The 22,686-nt window shown below is 34.4% G+C and overlaps 1 protein-coding gene across 4 annotated transcripts in view; it reads left to right on the top strand.

The window, feature by feature from the left end:
• Nucleotides 1-22,686, top strand: part of LOC111507244 (Ig-like and fibronectin type-III domain-containing protein 2) — a 507,957-nt gene that overhangs the window by 66,604 nt on the left and 418,667 nt on the right. The gene's annotated exons all lie outside the window — the stretch shown is intronic.

Raw genomic sequence — 22,686 nt, 5'->3', positions numbered from 1 at the left:
CTTATTCCATTTTCAAGTTTTCAGTTTCTGATTTTGTTACTCAATTCCTCTCATTCTGTTTAGTTCATTCAGTGCCTCAGTATTACAAGGTAACATGTAATCAAAGTGTCATTCGATAACCCATATTGAGGTAGTTGTGAAAAAACATGCCATTTTGTAGTTGCGGCCATCTTGGATTTACAGTGATACAGAATTTTTTGAATTGTATGGTAATAAAAACTAAACAGGACGGGGATCAAACTTCAAATATTAAATTTGACACAAACAAACAGGACAAACTGAATAAAACCGTTGAAAGTAACCCCTTTCAATGAACATTTTTGATAGGTTTTTCACATTAAGAAAATAAATGAAGAACGCAGTCGATACTGATAGCAAAAATATTGTTGATGAGGCTGAAAATAATATTTCTATAGGTCCTTTTCGATTCTGGAATTTTATCAGGAATAAAAAGGTAGCAGTGGGATACCGGGTGAAATGAAATATGAAGATGGATAGACATTTTATTCAGAGCCGCAGAATATTATTGATGCTTTCAGCTTTCGCTTTGCTTCCGTATACAATCCAGTAAATAGCGATCTCTGTATCAAACTTGAAGTCAAATATAGTAATGTGTCTTTTACCGATTTAAGAGAAATATCTGAGGCTTTCAAGATAATCAAAAATAAATATAAAACATGAATAGACTGTAGTACCTAGTTAGATTTCTAGCTTTTTGATGAAGGATTGCATTGCTGTTTGCCTTCAACTTCTGAAACATATATTCAACCTTAACCTCACAAGCAGGATACTTACCGATAATTGGAAGATATCTTACGTTTCACCTGTTCTGACAAAAAGCGACACAAGAATTATATAGAAAAAAAAATCTGTTTAAAATCTGTTTTTCCGTTATTCAGCTGTCGCCCCCATACGAACGATAACTCTCAGAAGTTGAGAAACTTGTGCGAGCTAAGGACTAACGAGGTCTTACCTTTTAACGTGTGATTCCTAACACGGCCAAGGAATCTCAATTTCATGCAATTTCTCTGAATTATTTGGAATTTTTCATACGACTCAGTTCATTATTTGACTAAAAACATAACATCTGGGGAACAACATTGTTTTCAGATAGAGAATCTTGTTTAACAAACCTTTATTGTTCATTCTTGTCTGTTTGTGAAGTAGGTATATGGAAAAAGGACTCAGGTGGATATAACATACTTGGATGATCAAATTGACATATTCATCCTTTCGAAGAAGTTGAGTGCTTTTGATATCTCTGGAAAATGAGTGAAATTGTTTGAGTCGTATCTATTTGATCGCAAGCAGTGTGTTGAAGAAGAATGATATATTTCTTCCATTATCAGAGCTATATAGACAGTGAAAAAATGAAATGTTACAACATGGTGGATATAATAATAATAACAATAATATTCATTCACCATTTGGAATAATACAGTGAGAAATTCAATGTGTGTGACATACTAGAGAATTACAAATAAAAATAAAATACAAGTAACACTACAAATATGACTATATAAATCAACAATGAAAATGTGTAACAATTTGAAATGAAAAATTTATGGAATCAGTTTACTAGTGATCCAATTGAAGAGAAATAAAAAACATTTCAACAGATAAACTTCCGAGACAACACCAACACAAAACAACATGAAACATGGTGTTGTTATGAAACATGTCGTGTTGTGTTGATGTTATCTCGAAAGTTCATCTGTTGCAATGTTAATCACTTTTTTAATATACAGTGTGACCCATTTTTAATGGAAACACCCCCCTAAAATTTGAAGTTGTAAACCAATTTCAATTTTTTTTTTTGAAATGTCAAGTACTGAAAGGTCTACCTTGGGACAAAATTTGAAATGTTCATTAAAGTTTCAGGGCATACTACGATATTTTTTATTAGTTGAAAATCGGGATTTTTCATTAGCGATTTTTTATTGAAAAAAATCACTACGCCACTGAATTCAGATTGCCTCTAAATAGGTGTGACCAAAATTTCATGAAAAAATATTCATTATTAACAAAGTTATGATAACTCAGAAACTCGAAAACTCACACAGCTAACAGTCACAAAAACACCCTATATCAACAGACATAGCCATGAGAATATTTTCTTTATGATTTCAACAATAAATTGCCGCCAGATGAAAAAAAAAAACAAATAGCGTAAATTAACTAAAACTAAGAACTAATGTTCCAATTTAAATTTCAGTTGCCATGGAAATGATATTACAGTTTGACACTTATGAAAGATTTAAGTGTACTATTGTCAACAGTATTCACCTTACAGTTCTTCGAATTATTTTGTGCGAATTATTTTGAGCGTAAGAGAGAAAATTGAAATTGTACGCCTTTCGTGAGATGACGTTAGAAGTGCTAGAGAGGTTTGTAGAGTATTTAATGAGAGACATCCAGATTGTCCTCGTATTAGCTGCGGTACGGTAAATAAAATAAATAAAATATTCAATGAAACTGGTGCAGTATGGAAAATGATGTTAAAAAGTATTCCTGTACAAAGACCAAACAGGAATGACAGGAATGATCAAATCTTTTTAGATTATTTCGAAAATAATCCTAATGCCAGTATAAGGAATGCCATTTTGGATTTGAATATTCCACGAGAAACTATTCGGAGACGTCTCAAGGCTAAGAATATTAAACCTTTCAAGCCAAAATTTTTACACTTCAAGAAGGCGACGAAGCAAGACGCCTGGAATATTGTTTATGGGCCCAAAGGGAAAATTCAAACAATAGAAATTTCCTAAAAAATCTTTTATATACCGACGAAGCCACTTTCACTACAAATGGAGTAGTGTCATCACATAATTGTCGATATTGGGCAGCGGATAATCCTAACTGGGTAATAAACTGTAAATGCCAGTATTCCCAAAAAAACAACGTCTGGTGTGGGATATTGAACGAATTATTGGTCCTTTCTTTTTTGAGGAAAACATTAATGCGCAGAGGTTTCTAGAATTTTCAAACACAGAGTTTTGGGATGCTATTCACGAGCTGCCAATCAATGAACGTTCAAATTTAATTGTCCAGTTAGATGAGTGTTCAGTTCATTATGCCAGAGCTGTGACGCAATGGCTTAACGAACATTTTCCAAACCGATGGATAGGCCGTGGTAGTCCATTTATAGAGTGGCCACCCAGATCTCCAGACCTCACAGTTCTGGACTTTTTTTCTGGGCAATTCTCACACAAAAGGTTTACAAAAACCGCTTAAGAGATAGAAATGCACTTTGTGCAAGAATTCGACAGGTATGTGCAGATATTAGCCCTCAAGAACTAAGGAACGTAGTCAGAAACATTCGTAAGCGCTACGACACATGTATCGAAATACGTGGTGGATTAGTACAGGCTACTAGAATGAGAGTTGGAATTAATTTTTTGCTTCATTGTTAGTTGAATCATGTGAATGTGATTCCGTTATTTTCTTTATTGATGAAATCATAAAAAAAATGATATATTGTGACTGTTAGCTGTGAGTTTTCGAATTTTGGGGTTGTCATAACTTTGTTGATAATCAATATTTTTCCATGAAATTTCGGTCACACCTATTTAGAGGCACTTCGAATCCAGTGGCGTAGTGATTTTTTCAATAAAAAAGTCGCTAATAAAAAATCCCGATTTTCGACTAAGAAAAAATATCGTAGTATGCCCTGAAACTTCAATGAACATTTCAAATTCTGTTCCAAGGTAGACCTTTCAGTACTTGACATTTACAAAAAAATTATTAAAATCGATTTACAACTTCATATTTTAGGGAGGTGTTTCCATTAAAAATGGGTCACACTGTATATCTAAAATATCTGACGGTTTTTGAAATAGCGATATTATCAACTCGAAGAAACTACGTTTCGAGCCCTGAAGAGAAATTTATTCAAATTCGAAACGCCGACAGGAAAACAATTGTTTTTTTAAAGAAAAAATTGATTTTGCTACCCAACTATACTATAAATAATATAAGATACAATGTGACTCAATATGAGAAATAAAACATGAAGTAATACAAAGATATTGATTACTATATGTGAACATACATTTCAAACTAATAGATGAAGCAGTGAATGAAATCGGGAGATGAAATTATAAAATAAAATTATGAAGGTAAATATAAATAGTCCAGCAGTATCAACAGTTGTGAATTAAAATCATGAGCATTTCTGACCTATATGTTCTCAATTATATTTTTTATTTATTTCAATGGTGTGTTTTTCAATAAGATTTTTATTTTCATTCCAAAATTCAACTCTCTAATCAGAGATTTCTGACTCAGGAGACATCTGAGGAAGCGTTTTTGAATTATTTCTAGAGCATTGAGGTAAGTTTTGGAAACTCCACCTCAACCAATCATTCCATGATTTATATGGGATTCTGCCAGAATCTTGTAGAGTGTTTGCTTTGTGTCACGGTCGGTAACTTTTTTGAATTTATAAAAAAAAACACTACAATATCCAAATAATGTATAAAATAAAAAAATATACAATGTCCCAATACAAAAAGAATAGTTTGGCTCCAGAATCTCATCCCATGGTTTGCATTTGGCACCGTCCTTACTCATCAAGTGATTATGCACGGAATACGTTTTCTCTAGTGATGCAGATGCAGATGTATGCATGCACATTATTTTGGTATATCAGTATAATACTGGTTTGAAATTATGTAAACATATATGAATGGGTTGCTTGGAATTCAGTTCTTGTTAGAATGAAAACATCGTTGTAGCGAGGAATGCTGATAACCACAGGACACATCAATCAATCAATTAACATTTCCATGCTCATTAAATATAATTGTTATCCGGTCACCTTGGATTGTGCAATATGTCCTGATATATTCTAGACTTTGGAAAATGAATGATTTCTCAGATATTTGTATTTACTTATACAAGAGTATTCCCAGCTCGACTATAAATGTAAATAAATTCCAGGAACTGCAATAATAAAGATGTGTTTAGCGTTAATTCTTCTGAAATGAAACAAAGCAGTACTAATGTTTGGATTGAAATGGGTATATTTTTAGTAGAGATTAATTTCTGGGAAAGAAGATTGATAATTAAACAATTCTCACAAATTTTGTTGGTGAAAATTCTTCAATTATTATCATCATTTTATTAATTTTCATCAAGTAAAATGTCATTTGACTCATAACACTAGTTTACGACTATAATGCCATAGGCAGTTCTTTGGTAATTTTTGGTCCCTAAATGCGAAAATGATATTTAAAATTTCCTATCATTTTTCAGTCATGATTTCTTCACAAAAATTTTATGAAAAAGATATTCCAAATTTGCTTTTTCCTTAAATTGAGGAAATTGTTTAAAGTCTGGCCACACAGCATCTAATAGTATATTATGCAACGATCCATGTAATGATGGTTATTAAGACACGAGCATTAACCGGGATACGAAATGAGCCGAAGGCGAGTTTTGTATGGTTTATGCGAGTGTATTAATAACCATTACATGAGAGTTGCATACGCTATTTTTTCTAAACCCGATAAATAATGAAAAACTATAAATATTATATTTCTATTGAACACATTTACAGTAATTAACTCATATTTAAAAAAAACACAAACTTAATGGTACTATCATGGATATATGAAAACTATAAAGATTCTAATTATATTTATATTGAATATAACAACTGTAATTAATCTGATCTTTTAAAAATATTGAGGTTATTTATTGTGCAATTTGAAAAGTTTATTCCAGGTACCACTGATTTGGAAGTGGAAGGAATATTTACATTTAACTCATTGTTGTTACTCTCAATAGAGTTCAATATTGTATTGGAAATGCCGATTTTATTTTGAAGAGAATTTTCAATGTAGCCTTCCGCCACTGAATTGGATTTCCAGCCACCATGACGTTTTAATGCAGTAATATCGCCTCCGGCATCAACTAATACGGTTGCAGATGTCCTTCGAAAACAATGTCCTGTACATAAATTCGGATCAGGCAGATTTAAATATGTTGCTATTTTCTTCCCTAAATTTCCAAATTTATCAATACCTATGTTTTGAATTGTGCATTTACCATTAAAATAATTAACGAAAAAAGATGGGGTGGGGCAAAATTTCGGCCGTATATTCATATATTTTTTACTAATTTCGTAATATTTGCCGGTAATTGTGAATGTTCTTTGTACTTTTGTTTTAGTTTCAACCACATTAACAATTAAGATTCCATTCATATCTTTGACATTTTCACATTTAAGGTCATGTAGTTCATGCCTTCGACATGCTCCCATTATTTCAAAAATCATTGCTACCTAAAACAGAAAAAATAATTATATAAAGAAAGAAATGAAAAAAATGACAATAAAAAGATTCTAACCGGCGTCTTGCAAAGCCGTCAAGATCGAAGTCAACTCCTTAGCTAGCTACGCCACGAGGTACCTTAATAAGTTTTGCGAAATTAATAAAATATATCATGCATATGTCAAATAGAAAAAGTAATTATGACAAAATAAGTATTTAAGAATATAATGTTAGGTAGATATGTACTTACTTCTATAAATAAGTATATTTCATCGGGTGCTTCGTTGATAAACGTTTTTGATTGTTCAGGTGAAAATATTTTTGATTTTTTTCCAACATATCCTTCGGACTTTCGCTTTAATAAAGCTTGTAGCTTCTTATATTTTGAAATGTCTATATTATGGTTGATGTTTATCAACGATTTTATTATTGAGTAATGTGTCCATATACTAGATGATTTCATAGTTTCCATCAATTCTTGAAAATAGGCAATCAAAACATTTTCCGAGAATGTCGAAATATAATTTGTATTTCTCCAGTCCATAAACCGCTGATATAGTTTTTCGTACACTTTCTTAGATTTTTGGGGTAAAAGATTTTTTGTTGCATTTTCTGCTTTCTCCGATATGTGTGGAGGAGTCGATGGTATTCCTTCTATATCGCTGTTTTCAGACATTTTGATAATATAGGTAGGTAATATGAAAACTGATTTTGACAAATAAAGCAATTAGTTACTTAGGTTAGAATCTAGGACAAACAAAGGAACAGGATTCTTGATTGAAAAATTATGGGTTTCTATTGGTTGATAATCTGTATGGTTATGAAAAATCTGTATCATAATGGATATCATTATGAAACGGATTATGGTCATATGAGTTAGAGTACGGGTGTAGAAAAAACAAGTTTAAAAGCCGTTCTGCTCCATAATGGTAACAAGAGACCCTCTATTCTTGCACATGCAGTTGACATGAAGGAAAAACACGAAAGTATGCCACTTACTCTAAATGCAATAAGTTATAATACGTATAATTGGCAAATAGGTGTTGACCTAAAAGTCATAGGACTATTACCAGGTCTTCAGGGCGGATTTACGAAGTTTTGCTTTTGGAACAGTAGGGCAATACAGAGCCATTATCAAGTAAAAGAATGGCCTCTGAGAGATGAATATATTTCAGGTCAAGCTAACGTGAAGAATATAACATCTTGTTAATCCCAAAAACGTTTTGTTACCTCCATTGCACATTAAACTAGAGTTAATAAAAAATTTTGTGAAAGCATTAGACAAAGAAGGTGATGCGTTCAAATATCTTGAACAAGTTTTTCCAAAATTGAGTGATAAAAAGCTCAAGGAATGTATATTTGCTGGACCACAAATTGGAAAACTACTAAGTGATCAACAGTTTGAACAAATAATAAGTAATGTTGAATTAGCTGCGTGGAGTTTTTCAAAAGAATTGTTTCTTAGTTTTCAGAGAACAAGAAAGTAGAAAATTACGAAAAATTTGTAAAAGAACTATTTGAAGCCTACTGTAAAATGGGATGTCGCATGTCTCTCAAAATTCATTTATTGCACTCCCATTTGAATTTTTTCCCACAAAATTTGAGTGTTGTCAGCGACGAACAAAGGATAACATTTCAGTAAGATATACTGACAATGGAGCAACGTTACCAAGGCAGATGGGATGCAGCAATGATGGGGAATTATTGGTGGTTCCTTATGAGGGAAAACGATGAAATATATAAACAAAAGTCAACATTCACAAAAAGGTTATGCACAAAATAATTCATTTATATGTTTTTCCATGTGTATTGTAAATAAAGTCTGGTATCCTCAAAATGTATTGTTTTTTTCTTGTTTAGATCTTATATTTCCCTATAATATGTGAGAATTTTTGTATAAAATGAAAATAACTATAACTCAAAATATATACATGATGGAAAACTTTTGATGTTGATGATGCAGTCAGGATACTTTAAACTCTCATGTATAGTCATTATAATATCAGTCGATTTTTTTTTATTTGTTGGCCAGTGAATTTTCTCAATATTTATACAGAAAATATGGGAATCGTCCAAAGGAAGATCACCACAACCCAAAAAAAGTCATCAATTTCAAAATAAACCCTGTAAATGACATCTGATTCAATTCCAAAACGATTGTTTGGAATACAAAATGAAAAGAAGACAGTGTTTTCTGAATAAATTCAGTGTTCATATGAAAGTAATTGTTTCGAAAGTTTGTTTTTCATTTTGTTCAATGTTTATAGGAAAAAATTGTTAGGGAGATCTCTTTCTTTCAGTTTGTATCTGACAGTTACTTCTTTGCAAGATCTACAAATCTCTGTGACGGATTTATTTCTAAAATTAATTGCTATCTTCTTTTCTTTGGAAGATTCCCACTTCTTCTGTATGAAGATGGATAAATAGAAAGCCAAAACCTTTATCGCCCTGTTACAATTTATTTTGTCAGGTTAACTCTTTCTAAAACAAATTTCGAGTTGACTCTGTCACTAATGCATTATTTTTTTTCAGGTACGTCAGTATTTTGAAGCTCTCTCCAGAATAGAAATTACGAGTCGGTGAGTTTACGATTGTTATGTAAGTAATCGCAAATATGTGTACATTTCACGTTCCAGCTAATTGAAGTGTTGGTGCAAATTGAAAAAAATGTTCACAATGGTAATCGATCGTTGAATATTGCGTGAAGTAACCTAGTTGTTTCGTTTCATTTGGTTCAAGGTGGGTTCTGATTGTTGGCTTTTCTGTTTCAATCAACATTGATCTTAGAAACCATTATGAAGTTTTCAGGAAAAAAATAACACTTCTGATTGAAAAAACAAAACATGATTGGGAATGGAAGGTTTTAGTTTTCCACTTCTTCTTCTTTATGCATACAGATGTGGGTATCTTCCAAAGAAAGGAAAAAAACAATCAACTTCAAAAAATTAACTCTACAAAAAGATAGGTAGATTACGTAAAGAAGTAACTTTCAGACACAAAATGAAAGAAAAAGCACTTCCCAAACTATTTAAAAAAAAATCACTGACCCATACAAAAACCCCTTTTTTCTATTCAGTTTGCATTCCAAAAATTCGTTATTGGATTGAATCAGATATCATTCACAGGATTGCTACACAATATAGTAAATGAAATGTGGTGGGATTTCACCTATATAGAACATTGTTTCCCTCACTAGTGTACACCTGATATCCCCTCTGGTAACATCCGATGTTTGGAATGTCCACCAGTAAACCTATACATAATATGTTTTTACCATTCATTTGTAAAAATTATCAAATTTATCATTATGTTTGTGACATGATTTTTCACGTATAACACATCAAAATCTTATTTATTCGTTTTTTGCCTCTCTTTTATGTTTTTCTTTCTTTTTCTTCTGCTTTTCTTCCTTCTTTTTTTTCCTTTCTATTTTTCATTAAGTTCGGTTGCAAATAATGTGTATTATTATGAGTTATCTATTACTGGTTGGATGGAAGAGCAATTTCGGCCTTGATTTATCATGCGTAGACGTTGAATACTGCCATTTGTTAGGTTAGATTAGTATCTCTTGTACTGAGTAACCTTCCAATAATAGTTTTTATCATTATTATTTTTTTTTATACCGAAGTATGTGCTGGTCAGGTCCTTTCTCTCGAAGCCCTGATACATTCGGAAGGGCGCGCCAGCATTATCAACCAATGACCACTCCCCACACCGTGGGGTAAGTGATCATTGAATCCGAGAAGCATGCGCCTTGAGCAAGCGCAGTAAGCCTAGAATGACAGCCTTCTGCATCTGTCCGACTAAGATTTCTGCCTTGGTGCGGCAGGCCGATATGATTTTTAGATTCAAGAGTAGAGAGGACATCATTCCACCAAGGACTCCAATAATCAGAACAACCATCTTGAAAGAGTGATCTGGATAGAGTCTGCGGAGTTTGAAGAGAAAATCTCGACATTTTATCCATTTCTCCTCCTTTTTTCGGACGATATTCGTCTGGCCAGGAGCTGAAAACTTCATGATCAATATCGTCTTGCTCTGGTGGTCGAGAAGGAATACATCAGACTTTTCAGATTGTATGGGAAACGAATAGTTCCAATAAATTCGGCACTTCTCGTTCCTCACAACAGATTCAATATCCCACGGAGCGTAGGGCAACACCAGTGTCTCTTCAATACCGTAAGAGTGCCGTAGATGGTAATATAGCACTCTAAGTGCCGCGTTATGTCGATGGATATAGGCCGAGACCACATATGCTGGACATGCTGACAGCAAGTGCATTCGGGTCTCGGACACCATCCTGGCAAGCCAGGATGAACCCCTCAGTTTCCGACTTCGGCCCACTTGACCTGAGGAAAGCAAAAGTCAGGCGCTTTAATAAGCCAAGGTCTCCAATGTTATTGACGAAGACCCCATGCATTGGCTTACCCTTGGGTTTCCGCAGCGGCTTTAATATGAGCTTTTTGCTGAACAGGTTCGAACTTGGTGACAGAATGGGGTCACCTCGTTCAGTGTCGAAAACTATACCGAGTTCATCAGCTGCTCGGGCAGCTGCTCTGGAGGGGAATGTTCCAATTCCTGCTCTCTCATGGTCACGGATCATGCAGAGATCCGAACTCCTGACGACTTCACAGGCTATATCCAGTACCATTCTGTCATGTAGACACTTCAAACTCAAAAGTCACGGTACCATTATGTCAACATCTAGTTGACATCCAGTACCAAACTCAAAAGTCCACGGCCTCCCTGTTGTCGGGGAAAGTACAACCGTGGAACGGATGATTTGGGACACAAACTCCAATGGAGATGCATCATCTTTCGGGTCTTTACGTCGAGTTGATACAGCTCTTCTCGAGGCCACTTCACTACTCCAAACGAGTAGAGTACGATTGGAACGGCAAGAATATTTGTTGCATCAACTTTATTCTTTCCCGACAGTTCCGATGACCAGATCTGTCGAAGCTTGTGCTGATACTTGCCGCGGAGAGAGTTTTTCACTGCTGTTACCTCTTGTGAGTGACGTTGTTCCACCCCGAGGTGAGTATACGTCTCTACGGCATCCAAATGATGTAGGATGCTTCCGTCTGCAAGCTGCACATTTGTCTATCAAAATAATCATTCAAAGGGTAATCTGATTCGTTCAAGTTATTGTACTTTGTATATTATCCTATATTATGTATTACATGTGTGCGTCTGAATATGTATATTGGACGTCCAGATGTAAAAGCAAGTGTGTCAAGTGTCTGTTCTTTTTGAACATTTCATATTCATTTTTAATTTTGTGTTTATTTTTATCTTCATTTTTTCATTCTTTTTTTACTCTGTAGTCACTTGCATTTTGTATCTTGATTGTTTCATTCGTTTTATTGTATTTTCTATTTAATATAATCAATATTTCAGCTATTCACTCTAATTTTATTTATTCTTTTAGAAATTTTGGATCATAGTATAATCATATGAGACAATGGAAGTCCGAACCAATGAAATTCAGTTTTGATGAATTGAAATAGTAGTAGCTCAAACTCTCGGCATTATTTTCAGAAAAACAAGTATTCCGTAAATATAATCAGACATCTGGGTCCTTTGACTTGTGTCAATTGTTTTTAAAACGTCAATTTTCTTTCCACACAAAGTTTATTGCTCTCGAAAAATAAAGCTGCGAACTCATAAACTACGGAAACGTCGCGTTACGTAGCTTTCGGGTACCGGTGCTGCATCTGTTATTTGCTTGATGAAAGATGGAATTGCAGATCTCGTTCTCACTTAGTAGCCGGTCACATCAAGTTTTCCATTAAAATAGTGCCAGAACACCTTCACTTAATTGAATACAAACTGAAATGATGGAATGTAATTTCCAGCGGTTCAACATAAACGTAATAGACGAGTGGAAGTATGTACGCTATCGTGGAATTTTCAAGACTCAACTCGGAAGTTATCTAAACATCTGGAAATTTACGATGTAAGCTGGAGCTTTACCAAGAAAGTTGAAGGGTTTTGTAGAAAAAGACGGTGATTAAACATTTTGAAACTATTTTGAATAAACTAAGTTAGTTCTTTATCGTGGTTTGTACTGAACTTGCACTCCGAACTTATGCCGCAAGTGAAATCCAAAGTTCAAACTTCGCCTGAGGAATTCGACGCTGAAATTGTTCATGAAGACAGATATACAGTGCATTTCTTCAATGTTCCCCCCTTTATATTATTTGAACGGGTCAACTCAAAAAATTGAAATTTGGGATAATGAAATTATCGCATAAAAAAATAGAAAGGGGGTCTTGTGACATATCATTTCAAAGCTTCTGACGAATGCTTCACAACCCTAGAATATAATGTCAATATCTTCAACTACTGCAAAATGGCGGAACTTTTAATAATTGCCTGAATACATTGACATTTAACTGTATAATATGAGGTAATAAGCTTGAGATTAGTTGAGAAGGTGCTCGAAATGGTTGCCTTGAATTTATTGACATATGAACAGACTATCCGATATTTCACGCCGAACATTTTCGAACACAGTAACGTCAATATCCCTACAAATAGCCCCATAAAAAATCCGAAGGTGTCAAATCTGGCGTACGTGCTGGCCATTCTGTAGGACCCCGATGCCAATCCAACGACCGGGAAAAGTAGTATCTAAATAGTTTCCTACTTGTCTGGAGTAATGTGGTGGTGCTCCATTGTGTTCATTGAAAGTCCTTTCGGTATCGTGAAAGTTACACGTCGCATCGTAAATAAAAATCGCTTCAATTCTCTCTTCTAATGGACGAGAATTGACCACTAAGGGAATGGTTACAGCGGAAGAGAATTCAAGTGGGCCATGCGACCCAGGAGAGATTGCCAGAATAACTCCAATTAGGCTAGTCATGTTGAAAATATTACACAAATAAGATTGAGAGAATCTTAGAGGAACACGGCGTGGAATCAATATTTAGTCCAGCTCAGGTCAGCTCGGAACTCCAGAGATCCTTTAGTAACATTCGGGCTACACCAGATTCCTTGTAGCTGCGGGTCGGTCAACATTGGAACCACAAAAAGAAGTATAGATAGAGGTACCCATTCCTCTGAACATAAGATGAACTATCGCCTCAGATAAACCGACAAACTAGCTGCAGCCAAACGTGCTCTCAAAGATGCACTCACATCATCTCATTCGTAAGTACAGAAATACTTGATAAACCACCCAAGAATATGTTGAGAGGCAATATAAATCCAGAAAGACAGATATTATCTCAATAGAAAGGAACAGGCAATGAATAATAATAAAATTTGGCTACCTGGTCTCAATTGTACACAAATTTCGTCAGGGAGTCACGCCCACCTATGATGATATAAATCTGGAGAGCATTGGGAACAGCAGGGAATGAACTCGAGCACTTTGACCATTATTTCATCGGCTTTGATATTGTCTACAGTAGTCTATAGAACAGTCACTTTGCTATCAGTGATATCAAAAATCATGGAGAAAGTCGTAAACCACCATATCCTCGAATATTCGAAAGGTTTCAACATCTTGAGAGATCATCAATATGGATTTTGGAAACAAAGATCAACAGGCGACCTTCTATTGTATGTCACCCATATTTGGAATTACGCAATCAAGAAACATGGAGAGTCAAGAGCTGTTGCGCTTGATATTTCTAAGGCCTTTGACCGCATGTGTCATGAGGGTTTGCTGGCCAAACTTCGATGCTATGGCATGTCGGATCATTTTTGTGTATCGCTCTTCAGCTTCCTGAAAGAACTTTGCTTGTAAGTGACAGTCGATGGAATACATACATTCACCATTAACGCTGGTGTTTCCCAGGGATCCATATTGTCTCCAACCCTCTTTTTATTATATATCAACGACTTATTGGAAAAAACCAAGAATCCAATATATTGCTTTGCTGATGACAGCACACTTCTCGTCATTCCATTTGGATTCCAGGACACCGCCTACCGAGGCACATCTTCACCAGCAGCAGGAGGTTGCATATCTCAATGAGGATCTAGAAGTGAGTTCGAAATGGGGTGGAAGTATCCAGGTTCAATTCAATGCCACAAAAACCCAGGCATCGGTTTTCTCCAAGATGGTAGAAGTCCATGAACCGGATATAATAATGGCAGGTCGGACAATTTCGCTTCTGGAAAACTGCGTTTATGTGGAATGAACGTGCTGAAAACGTTTTCCAAATTCAATGTGAATCGCTATTCCTGCAAGGCACCGCTCTGAAAGCGCCTTCAGGATTTTCCTGTAGCGCTTATGTTTTGTCCTTGAATAAAAAGTCAAAAAAACGTCAGGCATAAAAACCTGTAGACCAAGTCCAAAAAACCCGAAAAATTGTTCTGATAGAGGATCATGAATAGTTGAAACTGTCATGCACCAACCGTGAAAGGATCGTGCCGTACAAAAGTTGAACGTTGCTCTTCTTTAAGTAAAATTTATTTCATTCATCATGAGGATCTCAAAATTGGAACGATGACTTGAAATTTCCAAGAGATTCAAGGCTGCCTGGAACATGTGAAACTGTACGATAAGTAAGCTGTGATTGAATAGAACATGAGAAACATATTTCAACATTCATATATATTTTTTGAACTATCTTCAATATTTCATATCAGTTTTGCCAATTCGTTTTGAATCATGTGGCCACTTTTTTATAAATTTTCAATCACATTCACAAATTTCAACTTACTTTTACAAGATATCGCTTTTTAGAGACATTTTATATTTGAATTTTTAATATTTGATGGAATGAATAAATGCTTTACATTGTATCACCAACTTTCAAGGTATAAATGTTATAATTTCATTACCAACTTTCAATTCTTCATTGTATTATTCTCAATGATTTTCATATATTCTTATTGTTAAACATCGACTACTCTACGTGAACAGAAAGTCACGTACAAGCGATAGTTTCAATGGAACTTGAGCTTCTGAGACCAGCAATGCTTATTTATACTGATCGTTTTATTGATTATTGGTGAATGAAAATTATTATTATTATAATCATAATGATTTCAATGACACATATTTAGATGAAAATCTGAGCAGTAATCAGCCGTGAAGTTAGGTTGGATCCAAAATGAGTGGGTCTATTCGACCCTCCACCGCAACCCGCAAGGGTTTATTGTGGCTCACACCTAATCTGTCGAACTCGAAAAACCTGATTCGGTCCCCAGCGGGATAGGCAAAAAGTATATGCTCTGCTGTTTCATCGTTAATGAGGTAGCCGCATAGTCAAGGTGCAAGATTCCCACTTTGATACCCACGACAACCTTCCCATATGAAGGTGTCTGCACGCCAGCTACACCTGACGATGCCTTAGATTCCCCCGTGCAGGGTTTTCCGCCTCTGATTTTGATAAATCATTACTTGAGTGCAAACGTTTGCTAATCTGCTCATGGGGGTTTGTTCCTCTACCTGAGACATATTTTGGGTACGTAGCTAGGGAAAGAAGGTCAATCACGTCAGAGCCCCGCATTACCGTGACGAGGTGATGATACGAGAGGCCGCCCGGTATCTCGAAGGTTCCGTAGAGACAGCTGATAGGCTTAGGATTAAGCCATTGTTTGGATGTCATTCAGTTAGAGAATAACAGAACCATAAGTGATTCTGTCATTCCCGTATCCAGCGGTGCTACGCGGAAACAGGCATCCCTTAGCCGGTTTGCTCAACCCCCACGTCCCAAGTCAATGTACTCGCCAAAAATAGTATGCACAGTGCTTCAGGCAGTGAAAGATGAACAAAAACAGCCAACCCGTCCAGCCGTGACGGAGTGAAAATTTTGATGGAACTACAAAAATTAAATTCGTGGAACAAATGAGCTGAATATTTTTAGAAACGTTATTCCTCCAATATCTTTCCCAATGACGCATTTTGACGTTCCATTGACATAATAATAATGAAGAATCATACATGAAATTTGGTAGATTTTTCGACAGTCTTTATAATGAAAAAAAAAATTCCAATCAGCTTTTTTGTAAGGATATTTCCATTTCAAAGGGTCACACTGTATGCGATGTCAGAAAATCACAGTCGCAAGGTTTATTTGACCAGCATGATAGATAGATAGATAGAGTTCTTAGATTATATTTCCATTATTAATTTGAACGGCACTTTCCGAAAATAGAAATTTTTTCGACTAAAAAATGAAGTAGGCAAAAAAACATCGAAAAATGTCATACTCTTATCTAAGATTGCCTCTGAAATCCAAAAATATTGAAAACCACAGGGTGTTCATTTCTGAAACCGAAAACCAGGATCAGTTCCGGTGAAACAGGAATCACACAAAAAAATTAAAAATTGGAAAAGTCTTCTCAATACATCCCATTTACGTACAATAAATTCATTTTGATACATTCAAAGATGTAGAAGTTACGATTTGTCTAATATATTCTTTGACATCGATATATCAATGCATTCATCTGATCATACAACTAGCTGACAAACTCTGAAGCATTCTTTCACGATTCAACGCGAACGTACCAAATCAAGTTTTGCATGTCCACGTACCAACGACGTTTGCTTTACCCTTAGAAGGTTTCGACATGCAATTGTTATTGACGGCAAATAAATGTCATGTCATTATGCACTGCCAAACAATGTTATTTTCAGCGTCGTGCTACATAGTTGGGAAGAGCAAGGCCACCTCAGTGTTGAATAACGAAGGTATATAGATTATTGTAATTTTTGTAATTGCTGCATCATCGGTGTGGTGTTAGTGAGAGACAAACCGGATTATTGTCAAGGACTATTTTTTCATTTCTTGTTGAATGTTTGCTCGATAATCAGTAGATTCGAATAGGATTCAAATAATGAAGAAAAGAAAATTGAAACTTCCATTGTTCTTTAAAAGCTTCTATTTAACTTGACTTGTATGTATATTAACAAATCTTGCGAGTTTAATTCGATCCACTTTCTGGTTTCCGATTGACCTGAAATTTCGCATGCTGATCCAAAACCGACGACAATGCTCATTAATCATGAACATGACCTGATGCTGCTGACAGGATCGGCTCCGTACGAGATATCTCATCAGCGGTAAAAAGCAGGGACACGAAATTTTGTATACGCATTATTTTATGATAGGCAGTTGGTAGTCCTGTCATGAAATAGATGCCATATCCAGGGTTGGCTTCAATAAAAAAAATATATTTCTAGAAGAAAAATGTATTCAAGCTTTTACCTTCAAATACCTACTTTTCAACTCTAAAAAGAAGACAATGAATGGTGTGGTAGGTTGTAAGATCCCATATTCAATTGGATTGTACAAAAATATTATTATCTACCACCCTTTAAGTTCCCAGAGTAAGAGGGTCCATCATGCAATGTGAGCAACAGTCACAAGAGGCATACCATGAATTGTGTAATTCACTACGTGGTAGGAAATCATAATGAAGAAATGAGATTTGAAACTCTATGTTTTTCAGCACTTTAATTTCTGACTAACGTTACTGCAGTTTCATCCTATTAAGACATTTTCAAACTCAAACTAACACACATACATTGAACTAATAATGATTCTTAACATTATCCCTTATATACCACCACTGTTCTACTGAAAATGTGGATATGCTAATTTGAAAACCGGTGAGTAAACTAAATCGATTCGATCATTTAACAGGTTGCACCCATAATGTTTATGCTTGTGAATTTTCAAAGATTCCAGGTAGGTACCTACCTACTTCTATAGAATATAGTTTATCCTGATAATAGTTTTCCCCGTTCCTCAAGTTTTTCTGTTGAAGGACTCTCCGTTTTAAAGATGGACTTTCGTATTGATCGATAACTGTCTATTGAAGCTAAAAAATATAAAATAAAATAATTATACAAAATCTTTTGAAACAAGCTTTTATTAAAGTGTCCTAATGAGATCAAAATAAAATTTTGAATCATATTTACCACATTCATTTATGACTTTACAGAATTGAAATTATAATAAAAGCTTGTCGCCATAATTTAAATTTGTAATTGAAATTTTGTAATTGGATAAGCACATACTGAATATTCAACGAAAGTCATTTTAGTGGAGGAAAAAATCAGTTCTTCATCGACCTTTCTTGGGTATTTGTTACCTTCCACAATCTGAAAAATATAAAAATTAGAATGGAGAATTTTATGCAAGTGTAGAAGGGTAAACTTTTAAGTTAACCCCGATAAGTAACTGCGTGAAAATCAAAGTATTTTTCACAAAGAAAAATCTTCTATTTATCAGTAACTTGTCGTATTTAACAATTTTGCCTATCAAAAAAATATTAAGAAACAATACTTATCTTTTACGTTTCGGAGACCAAAATCTGCCTCCGTCTTCAGAAATGGTAAAAAAATTCGAATATATTCGCAGTTATTCCTTTTTTGATATCTTATTTCTTTATATGTAGAGACTTCTTCTTGGCATCGCGACAAGCTTTTATTGTAATTTCAAGTCTGTGAAGTCACAAATGAATGTGGTTAATGTCATTTAAATTTTTCAAGGTCACTCAAATAAAAGCTTGTTTTAAGAGATTTTTTATCATTATTTCATTACCACTTTTATTTATAACTAACGTAACAGCAGTTTCGTCGTATAAGAACATTTTCAACCTCATACAGTAAACTAACAATGATTGATTACATTAGCCCTTATATACTACCACTGTAGGTAATACTAGAGGTACTTAGCTTGATGGAGTACCTGAATTTTGTTTACTAGTGACAATGTGGATATGGTAATTTGAAAACCGGTGAGAAAACTGAATCGATTAGATCATTTAACAGGTTGCACCCACAATGTTTATGCTTGTGAGTTTCCGGGGATTCCAAATAATTGAGTTTGCAACCCTTCCTTGCGTAGTGCAGAATTTCCGTATCGTTCAGATCCAGAAACTTGTGGTTACATCTCAAGGAATGGTTTGGAAATGTCGAATCATTTTTTCCTAATCTGAAGGACCTTTTATGTTCAGCATACCGTTTTTAGGACATAACAACTAATATACTCCGGACACTTAAGCTTATAAACTCCAGAGTTTTCCAACTTGTCGACCTTATCTTTGGCATTGAAACGGAAATCAGATAACCAGGATTATGGTCTGAATACCACTTACACATTGTCTTTTCTGAAAAAACCCGAAATTATCTCTGTTCTTTTACCAAAATATATTAAAGCTACCCATATTTTGGTAAAAAAACAGAGATAATTGCGGGTTTTTTCAGAAATAACAATGTGGAAGTAGTATCATGACCACATGCCAGGTTATCTGATTTATTTCTCAAGGCCAAGAATAAAGCGTACAAGTTGGAGAAATCTGGAGTTTAAAAGCTCAAGAGTCCTGAGTATGATAGTGTTTATGTGGGATAATGTAGTCGAAATTTCCAAAAACGGTATGCTGAACGTAAAAGGTCTTTCAGACTAGGAAAAAATGATTCAACGTTTTCTTATCATTCCTTGGCATATAACCACAAGTTCCCAAATCTGAACGATACAAAAATTGCACTATGCAAGAAAGGGTTTCAAACTCAACTATTTGGAATTTTTGGAAATTCACAAGCATAAACATTATGGGTGCAACCTGTTGAATAATCAAATCGATTTAGTTTACTCACCGGTTTTGAAATTAGCATATCCACATTGTCAATAGTACAGTGGTGGTATATAAGAGCTAATGTTGAGAATGATTGTTATTTTAATGTATGTGTGTTAGTTTGAGTTTGAAAATGTCTTAGTAGGATAAAACTGCAGTAACGTTAGTCAGAAATTAAAGTGGTAAAAAACATAGAGTTTCAAATCTCATCTCTTCATTATGATTTCCTACCACGTAGTGGAGGCTATATCTATCAATTCATTGAAAGGTTTGAAATATTTTCTCTAATCAATCACACTTTTGAAATGTTCACTTTGCATATTGCTTTCGATCAATATTTTGAAAGCTCATCACAATCTCAACACATCAACATTTTGAAAGTGTGTTAATTTAAAATGAAATACAATAGAATGGTTATGTCTTTCTACTTTTTTATCTTTATACAAAAAAATGTAGGAATTTATCAAAAAAATTTGTACAGTATGGGACATGAAAATATCGTTTCTATATATAACAGAAAATGAAGGTCCCAACACGTTTCCTTAGAGAACTCCATTAGCGACAGCCTGAGAGAGATGTCTCGCCTCTCACCCCATAGAAATGTAACTTTATCAATAGTTTTTCATATAACATACAGTCGAGGACTTTGAACAGGTCGCCCCAATCTATAAAAAAAATGTTGAAAATTTATCAGAATAATCATTTGTATTTTATAAGATCTATTGCCTCAAATGTGTAATCAGTAAGGAATTGTTCAAAAACAAAAGGTATAATTTTGTATAATTTTGTATAACATGTGTTATGGTTCTATAAACATTCCAGTGGAAATTGTGAATGATATCGGGATATTTTTCATTTCTTTCAGGACTCGAAATGGAAATGACAAAATTTTCAATACTTTCCTGCATAAATCATGCGAATTCAGAACAAAGGACTGATGTTATTTCAACAAATCCCGATTCTAAATTATGTAAAGTTGTGAGAGCTTTCTCGTGCATTAGGAGAATGCATTATTGAATGATCAGAATTGGCAATGATATTACTGCTTTCATATTCTATGACCTTTCGATACAGAGAGAATATTCGATCGGAACACAAGATAATTGTTTCGTTCATCCTCTCGCTAGTATTACGATAGGATGGATTGATAATGTAACTATGGTTTCATCCTTATTTATCCAACACTTGATTGAAAATATTCTGAAGTGTGTATTGTGTATATTCTCGAGCAAAAAATACACATTCTATGGGCAATACGAACATCAAAACAGTTGATGTATTCACAGAATAATTAGATACATAAAGATGACAACAATTTGAATTGATGGGTAGTATTTTTGAGAGAGATCAATTTTCGACTAAGGAAGATTTTGACTTTCTACTCCTAAATTTTTATACAATTTATCGAGTAATACACTGGGGGTTTCATTTGAAAAAATGAACTTTCGACTACTTTAATGCACAATGAAAATAATAGTAATTTCAGCACGCCCTGTATGATATGGAGTGATTTTTTGGTGTTATTTGAATATTTCGAGTTTGTCCAAACTATCATGAAACTATCAACTTTTCATGAATTGAGAGTACTGATGTACTTAATTAAGGCTATGTTTTGGCAATTAAGGCTATGTTTTGGACCATATTTAGCACAATTTATTTTTTATCTCGAAAACAGATAGAGATAGGTATAGGATATTATCGACAAAAAAGTATTAGAATACTAGAGCGATTCCAAAAATGTATTAATATACGGGGTGTTCCATTCAAAAAATATAATTGTTAGGACTTTTTGATAGAAGTGGCAACGCCGCAATGCTGAAAATATTTTAGATCGATAGAACAGGTAAGGAAATGTGAGAGGTGAAATTTTCAGAAAAATCATGCTTTGCGTTTTCCAGAAACGTCAAACCTATCATCGACCGTGAGTCACGCTGTATAGATGTGGTTACTTTTAGAGAGTTTTGTCTCCCAGTTTGTGTCTGAAAATTACTTCTTTGCATAATCTACACATGCTTCTTTTGAAATTGATTACTTTCTTTCTCTCTTTGGAAGACTCCCACATTTTTTGTATAAAAAATGGAAGAGTAAAAATCCGAAACCTGCCTTTCTCATGAATCAATCCCCCCTAAGAATATATCCCTTTCAATTTGAACAAATACCCCTCTTAGTTTGATACAATTCTTAATAAGCATGTACGACTGCATAGAGAAACCTCGTTATTAGAAGTAGGTTTTGGCAACCAAATACTTACCACAAGAAAAGTTTCAGACTTTTGGCAATTCATATATTTATTCGACTGAATATATGGAATTCACCTAACCCAACTCAATACTAGTTGGTTTGTAGCACAGAGAAGCTGTAAGAAACCAATAAACGGATTTTTTCGTGCTTGAACGTATTGTGTATACGCCTGGAATAATGTTTAATTTTGACAAATAGCGATCCTAAATACAAATTCGTTCACTTCAAATTATGAATTTTGAATTTGGGCTCATATTACTCATAGGTACTCACTAGGATATTCTCCAGAAACAATGTTCAAAATTTCAGTAAATAATCGAGCCGCCAGTATACGAATGCTGTATGTTCTATATGGGATAAACCAAACATTCATCAGACTGCAGAATTTACTAACACAAATGACATTTCATTTATATTATTAACTACAAGTCAAACCTCATTCGAGAATATTTCATATTTTTAGAGTCTATGAATAATTTTCTATTCTTTTTCCGAGACAGCTCATTCAAAATCAATTTAGTTATTCAGTGAATACCTTATAAAACCCCAACACATCTTTCATTCTACATTAGCTTCCTCAGGTGTGTTAAAACTGACTGAATTCTACCTATTTACTCCTCCT

This window comes from Leptinotarsa decemlineata, unplaced genomic scaffold (genome assembly GCF_025532065.1).
Source record: "Leptinotarsa decemlineata unplaced genomic scaffold, Ldec_3_MD MMD2_tig00004307_RagTag_RagTag, whole genome shotgun sequence".
Lineage (NCBI taxonomy): Eukaryota > Metazoa > Arthropoda > Insecta > Coleoptera > Chrysomelidae > Leptinotarsa > Leptinotarsa decemlineata.
Note: the sequence above shows the minus strand (reverse complement) of the source record. Positions and strands in the feature narration are given on the sequence as shown.